Below are 26,380 nucleotides of genomic sequence, written 5' to 3'. Positions count from 1 at the left end.
ATGAATAGATAATCTATGATAACATAGAATCGACCCTTACTAGTGAAATGTATTTATATTTTCGTAGTGGTAGATACACTTTTTTTTTCTTTCCTCCAAGCCCTGAGCATGTACCTTGGTTATGAAAAACCCTTAACCATATAGCCCAGGACTTGGCCACTAGTCCAGCTCCACTCCCGCCTAGGAACGGGTCCAGTCAGAGGTATTAATTTTGAAAATGTTCTACTTAACATGATATTTAAAAGAAAAAAAAATTTTCAGCTGAAAGTGTGGAATTTAAGAAGAAATAAGACAAAGAGAAAAAAAATTATACATGTGAAATAGGAGATTATTAAAATTTTAATAAATAGTCATTATCTGCTAAAAAGTTCATTACTGTTAATCTTTTGGTTAAAGCATTGTTTATAATAAAATTTTTCTGCCAAATTTTTAAATTTATTGGGCTAGGCTGACAACTATGCCAGGAGACAGTATAGGAACAGCTAGTGAGATAATATTCAGGCGAACCTTGTTGGCCGCAGGTGCAAAGATCAGTATCTGTTATATGCAGGTAATGAAAGAAGGTTTGAAATGGTCCGTGACCCGCCAAGAACAAAATGACTTGTTTTGGAGGAATTGTTTTGAAAAAAGTAACATTGTTAATAATTTTGAATAGACATCTTCCTCTGTCTGAATTATTCCATTGAAATGGCCATTTTGTTAGAAGAGAATCTTTAATACTTCGTTTAAGATATGAAATTGGAAGTGTGTATGCGTAATTTTTTGGTTGTCTCGTAGATTGTTTAGCTAAATCATCTGCTTTTTCATTATCTACTCTATTGCTGTGTGCTTTTGAGTAGATAATGAAAAAGCACAATTTTGTATTGATGTGTGCTGAATATCAGAAGAAATTCTATTATTTGTGCAGAAATCAAGTATTGATGGTATTGATGCTTTTGAGTTAGACCAGATGATGTAACTATCATTATTATTGAAGTTTTCAGTGCTCTTAATATATTTAATGCATTCAAGGATTGCCAACTGTTCGGCTTGAAAGATTGAATTTGTTCTTTCTAATGTGTAACTTTGAATGTGTAATATTGAGGAAAGCAAAAGCTGTGCCTGTGTTTGTCTTCGAGGTAGATACGCTACAGTACTCCCCCACCCAGAACTATATCTGTAATAGAGTTAAATGAACGGATACCACTAGTGGATTCATTCGTGTTTTGTGAGAAGCCGGTAGAGCTGTATTAAGATCACCGTACTTTTTGAGTGCTAATCGTGAGAGCTGTATTAAATTGACGGTCGATCCTGTGTTGCCATTAGCAGTCGAGTGTATACGTTGTGTGTGATCGAGACGGAGAAGCAACAGCCTCAAGCAGCATGTCAACTGTTCCATGTGGACCATTCATCGAAGGTAGGTCAAAGGTCACCCATCTATGAAGGTCACGTTTATCTATAATGAAATTTAAACGAAGTCTATGTAGAAAATTTTAACTCACAGATGTGTGTCATTTTTATGAGACTAATATTCATGATTTGGGGTTCCATTGCAAAATCCCAATTTTATATAATCTACAATTTGTACGAACCAGTCATTTATTTTAAAGTTTATTTTAAAACTGGATGACACATTTAAAGTTTTTTCAAGATTATACATTTCAAAAATTAAATTATTTTGAAAAGAGGTTTTGTCCAATGGATCCAAAGTGACCCCTTTTCAAAATAATTAATTTCTCAAATAGCCCTATAAAATTAGTTTCAAGACTTCATGTAAATAAGAATGCAAACATTTCTTACATTAATACAAATTCATCCGTATCAAATAGTCTCGAATTTATATACTTTTACAATTTGGGTTAACTAGTTTTCTAGTAAAAAATTAACGCATTGTATTTTTTTTTCTTCTAATTTTGCAATTTCTTATTAAACAAACACCACTTTTTTAAACCTCGATCGTTAATCCGCTGTCAGCCACCGAAGCTTTTCACTGCCCCAGTCTTCAATTCTTACAGCAACAAAAAAAAATTTGTTATGGTATGTTTCTTAATTCTCTATTTAATTGCATATTACGTTCCTTTAACAAGAATTAGGTATAGTCAGTATGGCAACAATGCACAAAATTGATAAGATCATAAAGAGGTTGAACCAGCGTTACACAATAAAGACATTTCTGGGTTTATTACTAATATCGCTATAAGACTAATTGCTCTATCTTACTCGACTATCTTACTAATATCTCTATAGAGTTATTTTGTAACTTTATCGTTACAAATGAAAATTGCTTTCCTGGAGGACTTTGATTAAACTAACCCGCATTTGCGTTACATGGAGAGGAAAACCAGGAAGACCTCCAACGGTTAGCTAGACAGTATGAGATTCTAACTCACGATCGATCCATCTACCACTGAGGATAGTCAGCACAGTGGTCTGTATTAGCCAGCAGAATTCGTATCAAACAGCCATCAATAGGATTGGAAATTGGAAGGTCTCATTCGCAGTAGATTCATTCATTTGGATCTATTCTAAGGAATGTTAACATTCTGCTCGAGTTTCAATTGAGCTTCAAAGAACAAAGAGAAAAATCAAGTTCATAGTCTCACCTACTAGGCTAGCAAAATAATTGACAAGTTCTTTGTGCTGGAGACGTTTTTCCATCCATTCAGTAGTCACAAAACAAAAAAGATAATTTGAACAATCTAATGAACTCGAAAAAACAAGTATTTAAAAATAAATATTTTGAAATAAAGTATGCTATTGAACAATAGGAAAAGTAAACCTGCTGTAATAAGTTTAAATTAAATTTGCATTGATCTACTGGGGAATGAAAGTATAGAGTTACACATCATAGATTAGAGTTCTTACAGTTAAAAATATTCAAAAATTTTACTTTTCATCTATTAAAAGCTTTCAAATGTACAAATATATTGGTGTAAAGATTTATTTGACGCAATAGTTTAAAGCTTCTGGTTGTAATAGTCTTTACTAAAGAAAGCCTTTGGGTAGAGATACTTCAATATTTTCATTTTCAAAATTTATTGAACGTTAAAAGTGTGAATTTTATACCAGATTTAGGTGCTTTCGATGTTAACAGTATTCAAGATAGATAAAAGACATATTTTATTGTAAAGCGAGAAAAATGCTATGATGGAATTTTTTATTTTAAATTTCTACATTGTCACTCTCATATGAATGCTTGTCAAATACAGAAGAGTATTTCAGTAAAACTAGTGGGCTGCGCCCCCTGCTCGCTAACGCTCGCCAACCCCCGAAAATTGCTACGCAATCTTATATGGTTTGCTTCGCTCGCTACTAACTTAGGTACATTGCAAATGCACAAAATTCTAAGAATTCAAAACAATCATTCAAATCCATATAAAAACTTCTTTTTTTAAAAAAAATTACATCTTTTTAGTAAATACTAAGTCATTAAAATAAATTTGAATTCAAATAAATGACATGTAATTCGTGAAACCTATTAGAAATATGCTATAGTATAATTCGTAATATAATTCGTGATAATAATTCGTAATATATAAATTCGTGAAAAAAAAGCGCTTTCGACAAAATACTAAAATAGAGATCTATCGACAAAAAATACTCACTTCTGCCTAGCTTAATAGTATGAGATTGCCGCATCTGATGCTCTCTGGTTATTTCAGTTTCCGTTTTTAAAAGCGCTATATGTTGAGCCACCTCAGCTAGATTTGGCATGTGACATTTTTAGCGGCAATCAATGGTCGATTTTCTAGCGTTGCCATTCGGGGAGTTGTAATGAGGCTTTTTTTTTTGTCGCCGTGTAAGAGAAATAGTAGCGTAAACAAAACAAAGCAAACGTTGCCACCGGCGGAAAAGAAATACAGCCATAATTTGGGAGCCATGCAAGAGAATTATATATATTAGATTTTAATTGCATGATGATGCGAATAGAAAAAAAGTATAAATTGATATTTAATGACAACTGATTATTCAATTTGATTAGGGTCAGTTTAAAAAGGTACGAAAATAATTTCGTAAAATCTACTAAAATTAAATCTGATACAGACTATTAGGAAATACATTTTGTTAAAAGCTAGAAAATTTGTATTACTTTGAGTGATATCATTACAAGCAAAGCAAATGGCTTTTGAACTTAAATGTAAGTTATTTTAAGATTAGTAACATATTTCCACAGTGTTTTCCTACTAGTCTTAAAATAAAAATTATGCTTATGCGCTCACAGAACTGAACGATTTTGATGACTAAAAAGTTAGGGGTTAACATTAAATATTAAATTTTATAAATTCATCATATACTAAAAAAATATTTTATACATTTTGGTCAAATAAAAGGGACTTTTAAAAACTCAGAGAAAGTCATGGGCATTTATGGGGATTAAACGAAAACTAAAATTTTCCATTAAACAAATAATTTCTTATCAGCAGTAATTTAGAGCTTTAATTTCACGTGAATACTTAGTAAATTGTGGCTCAACAGCTCTTCGTGGGCAAACCATTTAAGAATCTTTCATTTAGATTCTACTCTTTTGCCAGGGTAATAGATTCTTATAAGCACTTTGAAATCCTCAGTATATTGCACCCATCTTAATTTCAGCTTGCTTCTTATCAGTTCTAATAGGCTTCAAGATTTGGAATGTTAAGAACTATCGGCAAATGCCTCCAGAACATTTTATGCAATAGAGTGTAGTTCTATACAGCATGTAGAGCTCATTGTGTTTCTTTCGACCACATTGCACCTTGATTTCTCAAAACAATTCTGAAAAATAGCTAATATATTGTCTATCAATTTTTACATTGCCCAGATATCTGAACCCTATGCGAACGCAGGTAAATAAAACTTCCCAAAATTCGTCGCAAGCATTTCATTTAAATATTAAGCTAGATTTTCAAATTTAATTTTTTGTACAGATTTTTCAAAAATTGTACAAAATCAATTTTTCTGTACAAATATCTGTACAAATAACAACATGTACAAATATCTGTACAAATAACAATTTTTCAAAAATTGTTATTTGTACAGATAGAGTTTTTAAAAACTAATCATAAACCGAATTCAAGTTTAATTGACAAAAACAAAACTGAATTAAAGTTTAATTGACCAAAACAAAACCAAATTAAAGTTTAACTGAAATTTTGAACGCCACTATTGTTTAAGTTTTCATAAGTGTCCCATTTTATTCCTTAACAAACCTTAACCTCTCTATCTGGAAAATATCGTAGATGATGAAATTCGTGAATATTGAGCCATATGAACGTCTGTTTTAAGTTACAATGCTAGTAAAGCGCTGGGTGGATATTCAGGGCATGGACCTGCAACCTTTAATTACAGTCCAGGCCCTTACTCTAGACCACCTCAGCCCTTTAAATGTTAATTTAACGAGCGCGGGAAAAACTTAGTAGCTAATTTAACAGATAGATTTCGCTGTAAGCGCAAGGGTACTTCAGACGCATCAGGTCACGGATATGCGAGCTAGCATCCCTATCCAGGACCACCCAGTTCTTATGGCACCCCTGTCCTTATGAATGAATGCCTTATGTCTATGAAGCTCGAACGGCCGTCTACCACTCCCAATTCGGATTTCACACTTGTTCAGTCCAATCCATTGAAGTTTTCCGTTTCAGAATACGTTTCTCTTACTCAATGACATAGACATATATTTGCCAAAAATCAGAATTTCTTTTCGTGAATATCGAACGAAAGCGCATGACAAAAATCTCCTTTTAGACGTTCATAGTATTAAACATCTTTTGAGATTAAAAAATAAAATTACCTTTCTGCTCGCGTCGTTATTAATGACCCCCTTCCATTATTTAACAATTAGATCTAGGCAGGACTATTCACTGTCATTGTGACAAATAAAAAAGTTTCCCGTGAAAAGATAAAACGGCGCGTTGTTTCTAAGAGTAGTCTTATTGAATTTAGAACTTCCATACGATCAAAATGAGTAAAAAGAAGCCAGTTTTAATCTGAAACAGAACAGTGCTCAGAAACCAGAACTATGTCAATCACATGACAATAGACTTCGAGAGAAAAGTTTTGAAAAGCATTCTGTGCTCTATGAAGAGACGGTTACTGGAGACAACGGTAATGTTCTGTACAGAGAAGTAAAAATTAGAGCCGCATTAAAGTAAACGATGACAAATTTGCCGAACACATCTGCTGACCTATCCTTCCCACAGTCCAAACTCACATTTTAAACTAGAACCGCTTGACTGCATTAATGGAGATTTTTTGAACATCTGAAACATCCTGGCTAGGAAGAGGGTAGAATTAAAAAAAAAATTACCTGGAGGGCTGGTGAGTGATTAAAAAATAAATGTTGCCGAATTTCACTTAATATCTCCCCTTTCAAAGAGATACCAAAACAATGGAATTCAGAAATCACTCATCGAAATTAGTAAAGTGAGCCTAAACGTATTGTGGAGTTTAATTTCAAACAAAACTTCACAAATAAAATTAAATAGCTTTGCAAGATATGTTAAACAAGGTTAGATCGCTCAGTTCATGGAGCTTTAGACTATCGGATTGCTATGTAGAAAAACTAACATTCATTCTAAATTTATTTTAATCAACGTGTTATATTCACGTGAATTTCAAAATATAGTAAAGTAGGCGAGAGTTTAGCCTTACTAGTTGCTTCAAAAAGGCGAATGTTAGTTAAATGACTTTAAAAAAAGAGCTTAGAATTGTTTTACTAGACACATTCATACTTATAATAGAAAAATAATAAATCTTAATATTTGCCTGCCAAGTGGTATAATTAACGAAGTTGAACAAAAAGTTATGGAATTACTTTTTCAAGTTTTGTAGTTTTTAACCTAATGTATTCAAAACTTCAGAATAGGATGAGTGACGTAGTGTGGGCTTGTTAAAACGCGTCTTTGTTTAAGTTAGCAACTGTTCTTTGCATTCTATTTCGAGTAAGCCAAGCCTGTCAAGTATTTATTCTAATGCATTCCATAATCCTTCCCAGAGATTTCTTCAAATGTTCTTCCCCCCCCCCCCACACATATATTTCTTACTTAACACGAAGCCACGTAGAAGCATCGAAGTTGCCAGATACTTAAAAAAAAACATGTCACGTGTTACAATAAAATACATAAATAAATCCAAGAATTCAAATTCAATGTGCAATACGGCGCTGTGTTTAATTAACCTCACGTTAATTAACATTCCACATTATCCCATTTTATTTATTGACGATCAGCTGGCGTCACATGAGTTCGATCTTCTCGAATTAGAAATACCTCATTATAAAATCGCCACATTATATTCAAGTTTCGCCATTTAAGCTATTAAAATTGTTTTGTCACTTCAGCATTGATGACTACTGAATAGACACAGAAATTGTTCAAATTTCAATAACTCTCAATGAGCTGCTTAAGCGAGCTATGCCGAGAGGTTAAAGTAACCCACTTCTTGATGAGCTAATCCATCACTTGGACATATGTACAGTTTTCTCAAGGAAAATTTTGATACCTCATGAAATGCATTATTTACAATCATTTTAAAATATTTTTAGTGTGTTCAAAAAATTACAGTGAAAAATGCTCCGTTACACTCTACTTTTAGATCTTCACTTAGTTCACACCAGCTTTTCTGCTCAGTAATACAAAAAGTTTATAAGTAGTAATTTTCTATAATACACACAAGAGTCAGTGAACTTATTTTTACTGTACAAGTGTTATAGTTTAGGACGCATAATCTACATTTACCCGATTTAATTTCATTAATGACAGAGATAGACAATAGATTCAATGGGTTCATTGAATTCCAGACCGATTTCGGGCTACTAATGTTCAGCTCCGTTGACTTGTCATTTCGAACCCAATCCAGAAGACAAGGGGATCAAGTATTTGAAGAAATATGCCATTTTGATGCCGTGGAAGAGATGGAACTAGCTTTCCTCTCCGTGCGTTACACGGAGATGAAAACCTTCCACGGTTAGCCTGACAGACGGAGAATTCTAACCCGTGATCCGTCTACCACTGAAGATATGTTGCGTCTGGTTTGAGTCAGTGCGAACCGGGTACAGCTGTCGCTGGGATCGAACCTGTGACACCTCATTAGGAGGCTAGCACTCTATCCCTCGAGGCACTGGTTATTATAAATGACGCAGAGTTAATCTTAGTTTGGTTATCCCAAAATATTCCCTTAAAATTTTTAATAAATTAAATACAGAAAACATCTAGATCGCCCGTGAGTCCCCTGAACTTTAATTACGAATCCCTATTCTGAAATTATTTTCGTTAGTTTATTTAGATTTGCAGAGATTATTAAACAGAAATATTTTCTAACTTTTTGGAAAATTTAAGGAGCTAGTTTAGTATTGTTTTGCTCATTTAGAAATTTTATTAGCTTTTAGTTAACGAAGGGTCAGTTTTTTAAGGCACTGCCTTAGTTGAACTTTGAGCGCCCTAGGGTGTTCGCAATGTAGTCATAACTTCGATTGACGATAATTCTTATACAGAGACAAAAAATCTATGAAAATTTAGATTGTTGTAGTCAGAAAACTCCTAAAATTTCCATTATCATGCAATGTAGTTAATATCATACACTAGCTCCTTTAGAATCTTAGTAAAAACGCATATTAAAGATGAATTCTTTAGCTAACATAGGGCGATTAATTCAGCATCGTATAGAAATGTCATTGCCATACGTTACGGAACTACTTATAGATATCAGTGCTCTAAACTAATTAAAATTTTGATTTGCAAGATTCTATTGTCGTAAATACCAGCGTAATAATGTAGTAAAATAGCTTTGAGATTAGTAATCCTGCGATAATTTTTTCAATTTTAAACATTTTGAATGTTCAAAGTTTGTCATAAGAAATGTTTTAAGAAACTAATTTCTGAGCGAGAGGGTTTCTATTAAATTCTTGAAACTTTGAATAGGATTTAGTTTCTACATTTTGACTTTACATACTACGGTAGCGAGGAAACATTGAATGATAAATCTAAACGTGCAGCTTCGATACTGGTTAAGCAAACAATAGTATTTAGGGAAAATAATTTCTTTTCATATTTTTATATTTACATAGTCCACTTGAAGAATTGAGACAAATGCAAAAAGTGAAAAATTTATGACAAAAGGAGGTAATAAAAATTTAATTTCTTTCAGTTATGTTTATGTTGGTTCTTTTAGTTTAATCTAGTTACAGCAGTTATGTTCCTTTACTATAATTATTCCATTTTATTATAATTATTCGTTACAAGAAATTATATTCAAAAGTTATAAAATACATTTAGTTGCATGTTTTTAAAACTAAATATGCAATTAAATGTCGTAATTAAAGGATTTTCTACAGAATTTGAAAAAAATGTTAAAGGGGGGTCACCGCAGGAAACTACTAGACCCACGAAGCGGGTTGGGTCACCGCAAGCTTTTGATAAATACGGCTTTTTGATGTCTACTATTTAATAAACAATCCCTGGTTGGGGAACCATTCAATCCGGGTGACATTCAACCCTACAGACCCACTGTCTAGACTAGCTCACAAGGGATTAAATTAGTAGACACATGATAAAAGTTAATAAAATTCGTTGAATTAAGACTGTATCAAGATAAGTTGAAAACTCATTAGATTGACTAGTTAATCTAGGATATTAATTAAGCTTGATATGAGTCATTTGAGCTATTGCTGATGGAACTAAAATTAAGGTGGCGGTAATTTTGTTGAGACTAGAACTAGAGTTCCAGGTCCCCAATCAGTGGGGAAGGAAAAAAATAAAGAAAAACATTACAAGTTTAACGCGTAGTAAAAAATTTATAATTTCCTTAAAATTGAAGTACATAGGTTCATGAACTTAAATCACTGTCACTGAATGTCCGTTTCCAGAACAAATTATCCTAGTCAAGCTTAATATTACAATATTAAATAAATACATTATTCGAATATAAATATTTGGAACCGAATAAAAGCCTTCAATTCTACGAATTTTAAATAACCTTTGATACTTTTTTAAACAAATTACAGTACTTTAAAATTTCACAGCGATAATAATAGTGTCTACATCTAAATGTAACCCATTAAGCACTATGAACGTTCAAGTTACGCAAATGAACACTTAAAGAACTTTTTCAGGGCACGTACTTGAGAACTATAGTCACAGTCCGTACTATAGTGCTTTAAAATGTTTCACTCATTGAACTATGGTATTCAGAGAATTCTAAACTAATTTTAAGAAAACATATGTTACTCTGTAAGCGCTAGATTTCTTCGGAGATTTCAGGTCACGAACATGCGACCAGCAAAAACCAGGGGAAGATACTTGGTTACGGTGATCGAAATATCAGGCTCAGGGGCGTTAGCCTTCTAATGAGGTGAACCCGGTTCGAATACCTGCGTTGTCTTCTGGATTGTGTTTAAAATGTCAGGGGTTACATAGCTGAATATGAGTCGCAAACCCCTGAAAATAAATTCCTGGAATTTGATACCTAGAGTACTGTTGTGCCAGCTGTGTGATTATATTCTGAGTTGCAAACATTTAATCATGTGAAACTGTTTCTTTTTATCAACTTTTATCCCCTACTGAAGATGCGACGACATCTCTTCTGATTGATAGTGTTTATTTTATTTGTAATTTTTGTTTGTATTTAGTTCATTTCTAAGAAACGCTGTTTTCTGGATTTCATATTTAATATTACCCCTATTTGTTAAAACTCGTAATTTGAACATTTTGAATATGTTTGCTTATGTGATTGAACTGTTGCGCGCACTTCAAACTTGCGGAGTGTTGTCCCCGGATGCCTCCTTACGGGGGCGGGGTTAAGCTAGTAAACCCAAATATTGGGTCAGCAGTTTAGCGACGGTTAAAATACTATTATCGACTTGAGTCATGAATTTTAGTAATTATAGTTCTGCTGATTATGAGGTAATAGATACCAAATAGATAAATTTAGGTTTTTATGATCCCTTCATAAGTACAGGGTGCGTAGCGTTTTTGAAAAGTGCTTTTTTCTTTTGGTGTTTTTAAAATGGGCTTAATTTTCCCTTTTCTAAAATTAGATTTTTCCTTTACCATGTTGATTTTCGCTACGAATTATGGAGAAAGACACTGTTCACATTGTTCTATTCAACGTTTTCACAATGAATTCAATCCCAATCTATTTCGGCGCATCGTCTGTTCGTAACGTATGAAAACGCCATTCGATTTACATGATTCAAAAATTTTGACAATTGTCAAAAACAATGCCAAAGGTTTTTTTTTTCTGACGTGACGATTAAAACCAGATAAAACCGTCAATTGTCAAAAACTTTCCAACCCTACCTAATTATGATATATTTTTAAAGTGCTTAAAATATTATTTGAGTGCTTAAAAGATGCTTATTTTTTGTTGAATAATTTGGCTACGCACCCTGGACTAAGTGCCGCGAAAAAATTGCTTTCATACGGCTGACAATGAAGAGTTTGCAATAGCATGATACCAAATGATAAGTTTATAACTAAATAATATTAATAAATAAGTGTATAATAATATTTGATAAAAGAAATTTTTAAAAAATAAGTAAAATATTACAACCTGTTATAGCAAAATTCAACTAATCCGGTACCATCCGGTAATTCTAACTGGAACGCTGCCGGGATTCGGTGTTTTCAAAACTATTCCAGGTATTCCTGCAAAGAATGGTTTAAATTTACTAAAATGTCCTCAGTATAGAAAGCTTGAACTAAATTAAATATGCACTGTTTACAATATAGGGAACTCTGCTAAAAAATCAATTAAAGACAATCAATAAAGTATAAAATGTGATTAAGTTAAGGAAGGATTTTACACTCTTTTAACATACATAGGATCAATAGTCTTAAACAGAGCCTTAGTTTAAATGTCTCGGTGGTCAAGTGCAAATGAATTTCTAGTTTTGGTGACTAGTGTCAACGTTTCTTTAGAACTTCCCGCAGTGGACTGAACACGGTTTCCAGTAGAACACGAGTGGGTGACCACCTTGATCAGCCAGCGTGGGGATATCGGTCCTCGTTAAATTGTCCTATAGTAAAGTGCTCGACTGTACGAGCAGGTCTTCGGGCTACCGAAGCGGAGGTGCCATTCCCTCTGCAGAGGATCAAAATTGCGATGGAATGTCTTTGGATCATTCTCAGGGATGTTTCCCATGCAGTCCCATTGTGTAGCTCTAATGCCACGTAAATGAACTACAACCACAACTGACAACATTGTCTACCATCATTTGGTGTTTAAATTCTGTGGAAAAGTACTGTTCATAAAACTGAAACTATAGTGTGTTTATCTATTTTCATTTGTACTTCATTTAAGTTGTTTTTTGTCTAATTTCTTCTCAATTTTCCCCACATTTTATCTGCTTTTTGATTTTACACCAGAAAACTTGAAAACTAAGTTTTAATATTTGATTTTAATCACTTTTCAGGTTGCTAAAATATGAATACAATTAATATATGTTCATTTTTAGTACAATTAAGTTCCTTTATGTTTAAAATTTTTTATCCTTCATGTGCATTTTAGAAACCAAAAGAGGGGGCTGACTATAAGAGCAAGTTGAAGAGATGAAAGATCCATATTTGTAGTTTTTTTTTCTTCTTCCAATATCTTTGTTTGTAGTTCTATTTTTGGAACAGAGCTGTTTGTCTTTCAAAAACCATCATGGATTGCTTGAAAGTTGTCGGGTCATTTCTGAAATAACTCCAATATATTTTCTTTTATAAAACATTTCTGCCGTTGATGCTGAAAAACAATGATTGTATGAAATATATACTTTATTTGGAGAATGTTAACCGTTTCATATATTCTTTAAAAGATGGAAGTTATGAGAATGGAAATAAAGTTGACAGATAAAAACATATTTTAGCGATCTCAAAATGAAGAATTTATTGAATGGACAATCGATTATGAACGCGATCTTTTATATTCTCTGTAACAAACTAGGTTTACATGGGGTGTCCCTAAACAGTCTCTGGCCATATTATTAGAAGATTTTTATATCTGGTGATACTCTACACAGCTTTATTGTTCTTTACTCGGATGAAACCATTTGTTAACGCTCCTGTATCAATGTAATGAAATACGTTGAAACTAAATACAAATAGAAAGTATGTAACAAATCTCCTGAATAAATGTTTAAATATAAGAGTATTGCATATAAACTCGTACAAGTGATGTCATTATTAAAAAAACTACAAGTGCGATTCATAATTTGATCTAATTAATACAATATAATAATATAATGCCTGATATAATAAATATTCTATATTTACATAATATATCGTCAAATTTCACCAATTTATACAAAAACAAAACCAAGTACAAACCAGTTTCAGTCTCGTAAAAACAATAAAGCTGTATAGAGTATCACCTGATAATTAAGATTTTACTTAGAATCTAATAGTGCGTCTAGTAATTTGGCCAGGTACTGTATAGTATATATATTTTTGTAATCTTTGACGAAAACAAATTTCTTTTCAGTTGGAATTTAAAAATCTCTAACATTGTTTTTTCCTGTCGAAAAATAAGTGAAATGAAACTATTTTATGAAATTTTTACAAGTCTGAGTAATATTTTAATATTTCAACTCGAAAGATTTAAAATTCTTTTATTTTGAGTTTTAACCGAACTGTTTTGATGGTATATTGCTCAGAATCAGCAAGAATTCTCATTAAACTATGAACGAAATGCAAAGTTGGAATAATCATGAACATTCATGGATTTTCACGGATTGCACGTCCATGAGAATGAAACATCTCTTGATGGTTAACCATCATAGTATTCAAGTACCATTTTTCACCCATGGTTAGAACACATAGCAGTCAGGCACGCTAATTTTTCGGCCACCTGACCGGCAAGTAAGGTTATATTAAAATAAGGTCTTTTTCACTACTTACTGATTACAAAATAACTATGAAAATCCATTCATCTTGAAAAAAATGAACTAATCCATCACATTTCAACTGTTGCCAATTTTATTCGATAAACTTATTTTTTGAGGAAACAAATATCTGCAACATTTAAATTATTAAATTGGTTTTTCAAAGGCTTCTCTCCATTTTGCTTCTACCTCAGTTTTACTTCTATTATTTTTTTGAACATCAAAACACTGAATTTAAAAAAAATTTTCTTTCTAAAATATACATTTCGATACATCTTAGGAAAAATGACACATTGATGAGACCGCCCTCAACTCAATTACATTGAAACAATCCTTTTTTTTCATCTTCTAACAACTGGAATTATGCGCTCATGCATTATGTATTGTTTTTCTAATGCATATTTTTTTCCAAGCATTCGATCAGTTGAGAAAAATTTCCTTTCGTTCCATAGATTAAGAGATATCTCTAATCGCGCAAGTAACAAAAATAACCTTTTTTTAAAAAAACTTATGTATTCTAACTCTCATGGGTTTATAAGTACATTATTAAGGGAGCTTTGACAGTTTTGTCGTAATGAAGGGCAAATATATTTTTTTCTTCTCTTTTTGAACTTTTAAATTCTGGGGTTTCTTTAAAAGTATACCCCCCGCGTGTTTCTCTCGTTATCGGGAATGCTTTTAGCGATGGGGGTGCCTGTGAAGCTATAATAAACTGTGTTTTTTCCAACTATACCATCTTTTTTGTTATACTTTCTTTAGAAAAAATCAGTAGATCCGGATTACTTTTTGGAATATATTTAATGCTGAAACTAATACAGTCCCTTTTCACATTATGAGACGCATTTTAAGATTCCATGTAAAATTATAATTATCGGGAGATACTTATGCAACTTTATTGTTTTTACTCGGATGAAACCGGTTTGCAGTTGTTTCAGTATATCAATGGGTTAACAGTATCATGCAGTAGGTTAAAAATAAATGGGCATGGGAAGTCTATAAAAAGTCTCCCGCATGGAAACCCATTACATGTATGTCTAAATATAAAAGTACTGCCTATGAACTCGTGCAGAACATGTCATTATTAAAAAAAACTACAAGTGCATCTAATAATTTTTATAATTATTATTATTATTATATACTAATGTAATACCTGGTATAATAAATATCCTATATCGTCTCATTTATTCAATCGTCGAATTTATATTATATAATGAACGAATTGATACAGAGGAGCGTAAACAAGTGTAAACCGGTTAAAAACAATACGGCTGTAATAATTTGGTATCTGAATTTGAATAACGAAGAATTACTAATACAAATAGAAAATGACTGAACTCCTGTAATGTTTTAATTCACCAGGAAGAGAGAAACGGAAAAATGACTCTAATTAACCACTTTAGCTTCAACTACGGCAATCTTGATTAAATAAATATTCCAGTGATTCAGAAATTCCAATCATTCCGTTGGAATAGAATAAATCATAACTAAATACTTTAATCAATAAGTGAACCTTTATTACTTAAGAATTTGATGCACTGTAAAGGTTAAAGCCAATTCTCAGCAGACTATAATGAGTAAAGCATGACCTTTTAAAGTTTTTTTTTCTTTTTTTTTTAAAAAAAGAAAAAAAATCTGCAGATTTCTAGTCGCTGTATTTCCGATGACTCATCGTTGAATGAATACATTTTAATGACTCTTAGCAGACATATCATGGACGAGAGCCTAATAATTACAAAATTATACACCTATTTACAAATCCGCAACAATTAAACCTACATTCTGTGCTTTAAATATATAATTAGCACAGTTTTTAAAATGCTATGTTAAAGAGATATAGTTCGTGGTATTTAATTCTGACTAGTTATCGGCAACATAAAATATGGATCCACTTTCGATCTACTGATCGAATTTTAAGGTGCTCAACCTTAATGCGATTCAAAAGCCTTCAAATATTTTGAGTTATAAATATGTACTTTCTCTGAAAGAACATTTTTTTTGTTTGGTGAACTTCAAAATATAAGGCGTATTCACAATCTAGAAAATAAGTCCCCAATAGCTCAGGCAGGAGTGTGTTGAAAGTCCCTACAATGGCTAATCTCCAAGTTTATTCTCTCAGGAACTATTCAACTAATATTTATTTTCACTTAAAATTGTTTAAATCAAATGGGTGCTAAAATGTGTATTCGTTACAATTCATTTTTTCTTCAACCATTATTAAATGAAATCGTAAAACATAGTTTTTTACATGGATAACTTTGCATGTTAAAACTTCATCGTTTCATCTGTTCCTGATATAAGGGGAGAGATAATTAGAATTGAGGTATTAAACTCTTCTATTGGGATCCTAGTCTGCAGTTTGGGGTTACCCGCCCCCCAAATTTTGAGGGTCAAGAATCAAAATCCATGAGCAAAAAAAATTTATCACGAAAAAGTAACAAAAGTAGTCAATTTTGTAGCTAAAAATAAACTGCAGTTAATCTACAGAAAAACTGCAGTTTGAAGACTGTGGTGATTTGGCCCATAGCACTGCAGACTTTTTGAAGTCAAAACACTGCAAAATTACTGCAGTTTGTTAACTGCAGTAATTTTGCAGTTGCACCAACTTCATAATTTTTACTTTTAATATACAAATGGTGGTGCCATCTATCGTGAGTGATGGAAAACACTATAGTTTTTGTTTAAGAAAAAATTCATTTTGAAAAAAAATATTTTCGATTGGATTTTTTTTTTAATATTGGACTATTCTAAATTTAATTATCTGTACATGAAGTATAATACTCATGAAAGTTTCCGTTGTGAATCTGTCGACACAAGGTATCTTGGGAATCGAACTCGCTTCCTGCCAGGTGTGAGATTAACCGATTAGTCCTCTCGGCTATTCCCCTGTGTCAAGGAGGTACCAAAGAATTAAATAGTTTCATGAGCTGGGTCTTGTTGGCAAGGAAAAAAGTTTTATTTGTTATATCAAATAAGGGGAAAACACAGTTAATAAATTTTTCTCATGGTTAACTGTTTGAATATCATTATTTTATGGTCATTTAATTGTTTTTATTGCATACGGTAAAATAACAATTAAATGATTAGTTAAGAGTGTTTTTTATGAAAAATTCCTAGCAATGTAGATTTAAGTTTTTTTTCCCCTAAGTTTTGTTATTTTTCTTTTAAGTTTAATTTTTAAAAGTAAGGAACTCTAAACGAATTTTTAAAGTAAGCAGTTTTATAAGTATTATGCTCATTTAGGTTTAATTGAAAATACTATGAGTTATTTTTTTTTCAAACAAAATTATTTTTTTAATTTGTAAAACTTTATTTCCAAGCAATAAAAAAAAGTATATTGTTTTAAATTGCCTAAATTTATTTAAGACAAATTTCTGAAACAGATAGTGAAACTAATAAATGTTTGAAGGAGAGGTTTGAAGCTAAAAAATCTGGATTAATTATCCCTTTTCAAATTCAATTTTGTAAACTCTTTTGATATCAAATTGTTTAAAATCCAAACTAAATATTTGTTTCGATTAGAAAAAATAAGCATAATTTTTGTTCCGCAATAATCCTAGCTTAGTATGAATTCGAATAAAAAAATTAACTAATTAACATTAACTGCTTGCCTTCACTTTAATATTACTTTTACCATAAACTTTGCGCAAACATAGTTTTCTTAAGTCAAAAAGAAATATATAATAAAAATTAATAAAAATAAAATTAGTAATAAATTTACTAAAAATACAGAAATATTTAAATACCTTTATATTTAATTACTTTAGGCTTATTTTAAATCAATTAAATTGTGTCAAAATCTTACTTAAAAGTTTTTGACGCTTCTGAATTATAAATAATCAAGTATATATTTTATGAATTTTACCTTTTATGAACATAGATAGTGTACGTTATTTCCGTTATCAACATATATGTTTAGAATATTTATCTAATTATGAGAAATTAATTTATAATGAAAAAAAAAGACATAAACATTATAAAAAGTTGATATACCAACCAAGAAAACAAAATTGAAAACATCAAACTCTTTCTATTTTACAACAATATAAAGTAACTGCAGTTTTTCTGCATATTCATCAAAAAGTATACTTCTGAAACAATGACTGCATTATTACTTCAAATTTACTGCAGAATAACCACGGATTTAAAATTTCAGTTTTTTCGAAATTTATGATTTTAAAGTGACCTCACTTAAACTGCAGTAATTTTGTAGACTATAGCTCAAAGTTTTTTTGAAATAAATTACTGAGAAATTACTTCACATTAGCTGCAAAATGACTGCAGTGTTTTTGCAGTTAAGATTGCACTACAGAAAATCTGCAGTTAACTCCAGAAAAACTACAAAATTACTTCAGTTCTGCAGAAAAACTGCTGTACTAAATAATTAGGATATTTATGGTTAAGCTTTTGAACCATTAAAATGAAATCCCTGTATGTGAAAATCTAATCATCTGATCAGAAGTTATTCAGGGCTGTTTGTTTTTTTATTTTGCTGTACTGTTTATTACACACGTTATGTTTATGTTTTTTTTTAAATCTTTATACAAAATGCATCGAGGAAAATATCCTTTCTTTTGCAAAATATAAATATTTGTATAGATTTCAATGTTTACATTTTTCTCAGAAATTTTTTTTACTGTTTAAAATCTTTTGGTACGAAATATAAAATCTTTTTTTGGTTTTTCTTTGAATATCTTAATTTTTGTTTACATATTTACGGATGGAGAAAATTTGAAATTGATTTTGAAAATGTAAAATGGGAAAAGAAATACACTGGTGTGCAAAACTTAAGCAGCAAGTGGTTTTTCGGCCACAGCTCGCCAACAAAGTATAAGATAGCCATAAAATTTCAGTATAATATGCACTTAATTCAGTGGAAAGATTATTTGTATGCAAATTTTAGAAATAAAACGTTGTAGGTGATGTAAGTGTACGTAAACCTTGTGGGTCGGCACGCGCAGGTCAAAGCTGGGATAAAAGGATGAAGAACACGTTAGTTAAAGACATTCACTGCATGTGCAAGTGATTTGTTTTATGAAACATGTCTTCAAGAAATCATTTAAACGACTTTACTCGAGGAAGAATGATTGGGAAGCTTGAGGAGGGGCGTAGTGTGACTAGTGTCGCCGAAGAGTTCGGGATCAACAAAAGTGTTGTTTCTCGTGCTTGGAATGCCTTTAAAACTACTGGTACAGCTGTTCGGAAGGTTGGTGGTGGCCGTCCAAGGAAAACAACACCAAGAGATGACCGTTACATTGTCCTCTAGGCGAAAAGAAACCGTTTTCAGTCAGCGAGCGCCATATCTCAGCAACTGCGCATGGCCACAGGACGACAAGTATCAAGATTTACAGTGACCAGACGCCTCCACAAAGATGGCTTATTTGCTAGACGTTCTGAACGCTGCATACCTTTAAAAGTTAGCCATCGGTGGCACCGTTTAGAGTGGTGCAGAGAACACGAAACCTGGAAGCCTCATCAATGGAGTCGCGTCCTCTTCTCAGGTGAGAGTCGTTTTAGTGCTACAAGCGATTTTCAACGTCAGTTGATCTGGAGAGAGGTTGGAGCTCGATTTCATCCCAATAACATCGCGAAAAGAGATCGTTACGGTGGTCCTGGAGCTGTCGTCTGGGGTGGCATTATGTTGAACGGGCGGACTGAGCTTCAGATCTTCGACCGAGGATCTGTAACTGGAGACCGCTACTGCAATGACGTAATCCTACCCCATGTGCGTCTGTTCCGAGGGACCATTGGACCAGACTTCAATTTTATGGATGACAATGCCCGGCCACACCGTACTGCTAATGTTCAAGAGCTACTGGAAAGTGAAGATATCACACGAATGGATTGGCCAGCTTACTCTCCAGATCTAAATCCCATAGAGCATGTGTGGGATGCATTATGGAGACGTCTTGCGACACGACAGTATCCTCATGGAAACACCCATCAGCTGAAAGATGCGTTAAAGGAGGAATGGAGACGTTTACCCCCAAGAACTCCTGGATAATCTGGTGCTTAGCATGGAGAGACGATGCCAAGCAACAATTACAGTAAGAGGAGGGCATATCCCATACTAGGGAACATCTGCCAGTTGTACTTACGCTTCTTCAGGCAATCATGTATAACGCCACTATATGTCAAATAAAGCCTTTTTTTTGTTCCATACCCTACTTTAAGCTTTATATTCATTTCTGCGCCATTATTCTTTTACCATCGTTTAAGTGCAAAATAATGTACATCATATTGAAATTTCATGTCAATCGGATGATTTCTTGTAGAGTTATGACAAAAAACGCACTTGTTGCTTAAGTTTTGCACACCAGTGTACTAATTATAATGTTAAAATATTTCTCTAAAACAATTATTTTTATGATGCATAAAACATACCTCATTCGTTGCTTTAAAAGAATAGCTGATTCAAAAATATTAAATAAGAATGGATTTTCAAAATTTTATTAATTATTTGACTCTGTAACAATTTTGTAAAGTATTGTTAAAATTGAAATTTATGATTTACCAAATATATAACAAATTTTATTGAAATTTATAGCAAGTTATTTATTATAAACTATTTTCATAAAATTTTGTAATAATAATAATTTTAATCATGAGTTAAGTTCAATATAATTTCAAAATGATAATTTTTTTTCAATTTATTTTTCATATTTATCAAAATTCAATAAAAATTAAATTTCAAAAAGTTTCTAAAATTTAAAAATAGTCTAAATTTAATCGACATTTTATTACTAATTCTAATCTGCAGATATTTCATGAGCATCGCAATAACTAATCAAAACAAAACCAAATTTTAACACTAAGTAATCGCAAATATCTAAGTAAGATTTATACTAGTTAATATTTTCAAGAGCTAATACTTTTTTAGAAAGCACTTTTAGATTATTTATTTATTTTTTCAAATACAAAATAAAATTGAAAAAAAAAGAGAAATAAAATTTGAAAAGATTTAATACTTATATAATTTTTTTCAATCTATATAAATTACTAACTTAAATATCCGTCCTTTGTACCGGTTAAAAAATAGTAAGCAATCATAGTTCTTGTACAAAACTGGAAGACCAATACAATTAATAAACTAAAATAATTCCCTTCTAAATTCTTTTTTACAGGGCTCGAAAAAACTCAAAAATTTTACCCGTCCCCGAGGACGGCTTGTTCAACAATGTACCCGTCCTCCTTTGAAACTAACCCGTCGCTTCTAAATAAATAAAAATATAATTTTCTCTTATTTATTACAAACATTTATATAAATTGCACAATGAATTAGTAGTTACTAGGATTACAAATACTAGGATTACATTGTACAGTAATACGCATTACATTGTATAGTATATACTAGGTTACTAATAGTAACCTAGTATTTCCTTTATGAAATAATTTAAATGACAAAGGTCAAGTTATCTGGAATGTCAAATTATCCGAGGGTACTGCGTTTTTTAAATGAATCAAGTATGACGTTTGGCAGTTCCACAATCAAGCCAATGATTTGCAGAGATTTCTGCATAGAAATCTGAAAGGGGTTTTCCATTTAGGTAGATGTTCATAATTGCGTTAAACGCTTCTTGTTTAAGACCAGTACGTAATGTGTTTTTTTGTAAGTTCATTGCTAAAAAGCCTCTTTCAACCGCTGTAGTACTCCCAGACCGAGAAAACATCAATTCCACCATGATCAGTGTGTTGCTGTATTTCTAGATCAGAGGGTCAATTTAGACTCTTGTAAGATAACAAAAATTGAAAATGTATCACGAACATTAACGGGAAAATGGCAGTCCGCGCGGACGTCGGATTCTAGAAATTTGTTGTCCGCGGGATATTTTTGACCGCCGAGGACGGGCGGACGGGCTGCTTTTCGAGCCCTGCTTTTTTATATTTTGTTCTTTGCTGTGGTTTTCCGTATTTTGTTTAAATAAAGCACGCTTTTGCTATTTCATCCCATCAAAATAAAGATTTACTGTATTCAGAACATTTTGCTGTTGCCCCCCTTCCCCTCGAGATGTTTGATACATGATATTTATCACAAACTACTGTCCTTATGCTGTCCCTTATAAGACGCACTATAAAATTCTATTCAGAATCTTAATTACCAGGTGATACTATTATACCGCTTTATTGTTTCTACGAGACTGTTTTGCACTTGTTTACGTTCGTAAATGAGACGATATATAATACAAATTTCACAATTATATAAATGAGACGATATATTATATAAATATAGGATATTTATTATATCAAGCATTATATTAGTGTAGTATAATATTTAGATCCAAGGATGAGACGCACTATACTTTTTTTAATAATGACATGTTTTGCACGAGTTAATAGGCCATACTTTTATATTTAAACATACAAGTAATAGGTTTTTATTCAGGAGACACTTCTTATTTGTATTTATTTTTAGCATATTGCATGACGATGTTCACCCATATGATGCAGGAGAGTAAACAAAGGCAAATCCATCCGAGTAAGAACAGTAAAGCTGTATCACCTGAGTAATTATAATTTTTACGTGGAATCTTCACGGAGTGTATATATAATAATATTTAACAGTGAAAACTGATTCTAAAAACATTGCTTTGAGAAGAAAATGCTGAAAAGTTTACAAAGAATTTGCAATAAATATTGCTAAGATTTTTTTTCTTCTTGATTTCGATGTGTTTAAATATTTTTTTAAAAGTACCACTCAATTCCTGAAACATTAAGCGTTAAAACACTTATAATCCATTCACAATTTTGTATTTTCAGATGTAAAAAAAGAACTTGCATTATCTTCCCTTTTTAGTTTTCAAAGATAACTTACATTTTCTAAAATGAGAAATAAAAAACTTTAAACGTAAAAACTTAATATTGTACCGAGAAACTGTACGTTAATATTTTATGATATTGCAAAACCTTTTTTTAATATATTTCATGTTTCTGCAACATACTTGAACTAAAAATAATATTGAACTTTATAATGATGCTTCATAAAAGATGCTTCCTTCCTCGGGGATTCAATTTAATTAAATATCTTCTGCTTGGAGGTCCGTTTATTTATCTCCCAGAGAAACTTTGAGACGAAACTCTCCTTCTATTCTTTTTTTAACTTTTTAGTGTTGCTTTAAGTAAAATATTTATTAGCAGTATCTGCCGTTTACCACTTTCTAAAATCATCTCTCATACCTCAAAGAATTTTAAAAATTTAAACTTAAATTCGCTGCATCGTCTTCACTTTTCAGTATAAAACTTAAAAGATGGTTGCTACCCTATAACCTTTCAATTTAAACTTATCAATTTCAATGTTTGTTTCTTTTCACATTTTTTTTTTCTGCAAGGGGAATTCAATTTTTTTTCTTTTTTAAAAAAATAAAGGAAATATAAAAAAATTATAAAAGGGGATAGTAAAAAAATAAAAGAAACTAAAATGATAGAGGGACCCGGAAAAGGAATACATTAAAAGCTCGAAGTAGCATGTCGTCGGTGATCTTTTTATTTTAAACGATTTTATTTTAAACGATTATTATTTTTTATTTAAACTTGCTTAAGAAAATGAAAGCAGTTCAAAATAGGCATGGACATAGCATATGATGTTGAAAGCGATCATTTATTTTTCTGGAATTTGAAAACGATGATAAATTACAAAACGATGGGTGATCTAGTTGCGTCTTCGTTATTGTAGTATTTTTTAAGTGATCTAGTTACGCCACCGATGTTTCTCAGTTTTGATTCATTCTTGAGTATGATGTTTATTATTGGGTAGAACTGTTATGTTTAAGATTATTAAAAAATTGTTACGTTTTTAACGTTAGAATTGGTAGTTTTTTCAAACAGAGTTGTGTTTTTAATCAGCTCTAGTTCGTGTTTTAACATATGATTCCATTTTTTAAGAATTTTTTTTTTATGAAAATTGTTTTTCTTTTAAAGAATGAGCTATATTCAATCTAAATACATTCATTTTGTGTTGTCGTCCATTTGATTAGATATTATATTAGAATATTTTTTTTAAAATGAGTCTTATTTGGAAAATTATTAAAAGTCAACATTTATTTTTGGAAAGTTGGCCCGGGTTCTATAATAGTGGAATTAAATGGATGCAGTTCAAATTCAGATATTTTAAAACTATTTCTGATTACGAAGGAAATCTAAATCTGTAAGTCAAAATCTCTGATGGTTTTCCATTGGTGGATGAACATAATATGGATGGTAACGATCAACAATTCCATCATGAACCATTATATTTTTTGATGGCAACCAACATAAGTAGCCATCACCTCAATGCAGGAGTTCGAACTGATTTATGATGGTCCAAAATAGGAATAGCAACTTGTTTTGATGGTTAGTTCGTGTTGAACCAACACAAATTTCCATCATAGGGTCTTAGAAATCAAATGTTGGAGCGATCATGAACAACCATCATCCCAATGTTGATTTAAGATGGTCCGACATAAGAAAAACCCAAATTGTTTTGATGGTATATTGCTCAGAATCAACAAGAATTCCCATTATGGAAATGTAAAACAGTTGGAACCATCACGGATTGTTGGTCCATGAGAGTCTTAACTTCTCTTGATGGTTAACCATCATAGCATTGAAGTAGCATTTTCCATCGTGGAATGATGGAAGTTTACTGGCATATCGAAAACCATGAACACGTAATGGAAAACGTTGGATGATGGTGACCATCAAACGATGTTGGAACCTCGTGAATCGCTCTGAAACCAGCCATAAAAATTCTCTGATCGGGAGTTTTGACTTGGATAACATACCCAGTCTTGTAACGATTATGCTTAGTGTTTAATAAACTAAGTACGAAATTCTTTGAAAATATATTTTCAGCATACATTTTCTTATATAAGCATTTTAGCTGCGTCCATTTCTTTTTAAAACAAGCACTTAAAGATTTGCCAATTTTCTTCAAATGAGTCCATCTTGGCAAACAAAGATTTCACAGACGAAAAAAAAAGGTCACAGACGAAGTATTGCGTCAATTATAAAAGTCACCGTCAAAATACTATCCAGTGGCATAGTTTTGGGGGGACACAACACCCTTCTAAATTATAGATACATATTACTCGATTAATGAACTATTGTACTGTTGCTGATATAAACAATTTTTCAATATTCATTTTTGTAATTTAAGCGTTTATTGTTGTTGTTGTCAGTCATTAAGACAGACGGGGTGCGATTGTTCTTGTTTTCCAGTGGTGCCATCTATTGCTGAGAATTTGACTTCTTCCACACTCATTCGTCACACCCGTTTAAAGGATAGGGCCCATTCATTCATTCATCCACAGATTGTCATTTTGACCTGAACCAGAGAACGGTCCATCTTCAATTCAGTACCCCAAGAGGTATTGATTTGTCATGGGGAAATGGAGGTCTTTGTGACCCGACAGATTTAACGAGCACAAGCTGGATTCGAACTCCCGTTCTCACAAATGTGAGTCCAGTTTCCTATCCACCAGGCTATCCCGGCCTATTTAAACGTTTCGAATATATGTATATATTAGAAGGAGGTAACCTCCCTACAACATGCATTAAAACCCTTCATACTCTCATTAAAGAATTGAATGTTTATAACGAGTTAATTCCGCTTTTATGAGAATTTTTTTTCGGCGGGGGATATATTTTCAGTCGTTTAAGGGAGCAATAATAAACGAAAAATTGCAGAATTAGAAACATTTTCATTCATATCTGATATCAATGCTAAAATATGAAATACAAATATCTTATTGTGTTAATTCTTGCTTAAAATTGTAAGTCTTTATGTTTATAAAGTAAGCATATGCGAGCGACCATTGGTCATTCTTTTTTTCTTCATCTTTACATAGAACACTTTTTTTGTTCTCTCTTTTCTGTTAATTCCATTTTTACTGCAAAATATCCAAAAGATTCTTTTTATTCTATTTTATTATCACTCTTCTGACTATTGGATTTTCCAGATGGCGGTTGGTTTTGCTCCATAGGTTGAAGGCAAAGAAATCAGCCAAATGGAGAAATTACGTTTTCGTGACGTCACTTAAAGTACCGTCTGCTCTCAGCGTATAATCCGTTAGTCCTAGTATGTGAGAATCCTATTAAACGTTATTCAAGATGTTCACTTTTTTTCCTTCCTTTGCACGCTGTACAGTCCCTGGCAAAATTATTCTATGCACTACAAGATTCAATGCAAAATCTTAATTATCAGGGGATACTCTATACAGCTTTAGTGTTTTTATATTCGACTGTTTGCATTTGTTTACGTTCCTGTATCAATGGGTTAACATTGTAATGAAATACGTTAAAAATAAATACAAATATGAAGTCTATAAAAAAATCTTTCGAATAAAAACCCATTTCATATGTATGTTTAAATATAAAAGTATTGTATATAAAAGCGTGCAAAGCATGTCATTATTAAAAAACTACTGCGCGTCTAATGGTTATAATAGTGTACTCATATAATGCTTGATATAATAAATATTCTATATTTATATAATATATCGTCTCATTTATCCTATCGTCGAATTTATATTATATATCGTCTCATTTAACGGATTGATGCACGAACGTAAACAAGTGCAAACAGTCTCG

At 31.9% G+C, this 26,380-nt stretch overlaps 1 protein-coding gene across 5 annotated transcripts in view; it reads left to right on the top strand.

Moving 5' to 3' along the window:
• Positions 1-26,380, top strand: part of LOC107454023 (uncharacterized) — a 229,318-nt gene that overhangs the window by 109,978 nt on the left and 92,960 nt on the right. The gene's annotated exons all lie outside the window — the stretch shown is intronic.

Source organism: Parasteatoda tepidariorum, chromosome 1, assembly GCF_982258835.1.
Source record: "Parasteatoda tepidariorum strain Cologne lab strain chromosome 1, Ptep-v5.0, whole genome shotgun sequence".
Classification (NCBI taxonomy): Eukaryota; Metazoa; Arthropoda; class Arachnida; order Araneae; family Theridiidae; genus Parasteatoda; species Parasteatoda tepidariorum.
Note: the sequence above shows the minus strand (reverse complement) of the source record. Positions and strands in the feature narration are given on the sequence as shown.